The following is a 2,500-nucleotide window of genomic DNA, read 5'->3' on the forward strand; positions in this document are numbered from 1 at the left end:
TTAGTGGGAGGGGGCTTAAGTGTGGGTCCCTGGGGCCTGCTGGAGGTCAAGGTCCATGCTGGATATGTGGTGGAGCGTAACTGCAAGAAAGGCGAGCTAGTGGGGGACTAGAGCAGGGGAGAATGTGGGTCCCCGGGGCCCGCAGGAGGTCAAGAGCCATGCTGGATATGCGGTGGAAGGGTAACTGCAGGAGAAGGAAAGGTACTGGGGGACAAGAGCAGGGGAGCATTCGGGTCGCTGGGGCCTTCTTGAGGTCCAGGTCCATGTTCGATGTGAGTAGCAGCAGGGCCAGTGCGCCAGGAGCACATCTTTTTCGACCATAAAGGAGACAGGAGGCCGACTCACTGCCTCGGCCAAATGGAGAGGGAATTTAGGCAGGGCCAGTGCACAAGCATGGATCTTTTTCAGCTGTAAGGGAGACAAGAGCAAGGTGTGATGTAGGTCCCTGGGGCCTGCTGGAGGGCAAGGTCCATGCTCGATGTGAGTAGTTCAGCAGGGCCAGTGCACCAGCAGCACATCTTTTTCGACCGTAAGGGAGACAGGAGTTCCGACTCACTGCCTCGGCCAAATGGAGAGGGAGTTTCAGCATGTCCAGTGCACCAGCAGCACATCTTTTTCGACCGTAAAGGAGACAGGAGGCCGACTCACCGCCTCGGCCAAATGGAGAGGGAATTTCAGCAGGGCCAGTGCGCCAGCAGCACATCTTTTTCGACCGTAAAGGAGAAAGGAGGCCGACTCACTGCCTCGGCCAAATGGAGAGGGAATTTCAGCAGGGCCAGTGGAGAAGCATGCATCTTGTTCAGCCGTAAGGGAGTCAGGGAGTTGTCATGGTGGTCCCCCTGGAGGTGGGGGAGATTGCAAATTAGCTAGGGAGGAGGGTGCGTACAGCGGAGGTGGCAAAGTGTTTCTGGTCAGTGTACCAGGGGCACGAACAAGAGTTGTCGTACCATAGGCACCAGGAGTGTGTATGTGTGTGGGGCAAAGTGTTTCTGCTCAGTGTACCAGGGGCACGGAGAAAAGTTGTCGTACCATAGGCACCAGGAGAGTGTGTGTATGTGGCAAAGTGTTTCTGCGCAGTGAACCAGGGGCACGGAGAAAAGTTGCCGTACCATAGGCACCAGGAGAGTGTGTGTGTGTGTGTGTGTGTGTGTGTGTGTGTGTGTGGCAAAGTGTTTCTGCGCAGTGTACCAGGGGCACGGAGAAAAGTTGTCGTACCATAGGCTCCAGGAGTGTGTGTGTGTGTGTGTGTGTGTGTGTGTGGCAAAGTTGTTTTGCTCAGTGTACCAGGGGCACGGAGAAAAGCTGTCGTACCATAGGCACCAGGAGTGTGTGTTTTGCAAAGTGTTTCTGCTCAGTGTACCAGGGGCACGGAGAAAAGCTGTCGTACCATAGGCACGAAGAGTGTGTGTGTGGCAAAGTTGTTCTGCTCAGTGTACCAGGGGCACGGAGAAAAGCTGTCGTACCATAGGCACGACGAGTGTGTGTGTCTGTGGCTTAGTGTTCCTGCACAGTGTACCAGGGGCACGGAGAAAAGTTGTCGTACCATAGGCACGACGAGTGTGTGTGTATGTGTGTGTGTGTGTCAAAGTGTTTCTGCGCAGTGTACCAGGGGCACGGAGAAAAGTTGTCCTACCATAGGCACCAGGAGTGTGTCTGTGTGTGGGGCAAAGTGTTTCTGCTCAGTGTACCAGGGGCACGGAGAAAAGTTGTCGTACCATAGGCACCAGGAGTGTGTATGTGTGTGGGGCAAAGTGTTTCTGCTCAGTGTACCAGGGGCACGGAGAAAAGTTGTCGTACCATAGGCACCAGGAGTGTGTATGTGTGTGGGGCAAAGTGTTTCTGCTCAGTGTACCAGGGGCACGTTTCAATTTACTTTCTGGAGTACCAGGGGCACGAGGATTTTGCCAGTGGTGTTTTGCTTTGTTAGTGGGGGGGGGGCTTAAGTGTGGGTCCGCGGGGCCTGCTGGAGGTCAAGGGCCATGCTGGATATGTGGTGGAGGGTAACTGCAGGAGAAGAAGCTAGTGTGGGAGTAGAGCAGAGGAGTATGTGGGTCCGCGGGGCCTGCTGGAGGGCAAGGGCCATGCTCAATGTGAGTAGCTGCAATGGCCAGTTCACCAGCAGCACATCTTTTTCGACCGTAAAGGAGAGAGGAGGCCGACTCACTGCCTCGGCCAAATGGAGAGAACACATCAGCAGGGCCAGTGCTCCAGCAGCACATCTTTTTCGACCGTAGAGGAGAGAGGAGGCCGACTCACTGCCTCGGCCAAATGGAGAGAGCACATCAGCAGGGCCAGTGCTCCAGCAGCACATCTTTTTCGACCGTAGAGGAGAGAGGAGGCCGACTCACTGCCTCGGCCAAATGGAGAGAGAATTTAAGCAGGGCCAGTGCCCCAGCAGCACATCTTTTTCGACCGTAGAGGAGAGAGGAGGCCGACTCACTGCCTCGGCCAAATGGAGAGAGAATTTAAGCAGGGCCAGTGCACCAGCAGCACATCTTTT

Source organism: Neolamprologus brichardi, unplaced genomic scaffold (assembly GCF_056152115.1).
Source record: "Neolamprologus brichardi isolate AB-2024 unplaced genomic scaffold, ASM5615211v1 NODE_ptg000120l+_length_41444_cov_1, whole genome shotgun sequence".
Taxonomy (NCBI): domain Eukaryota; kingdom Metazoa; phylum Chordata; class Actinopteri; order Cichliformes; family Cichlidae; genus Neolamprologus; species Neolamprologus brichardi.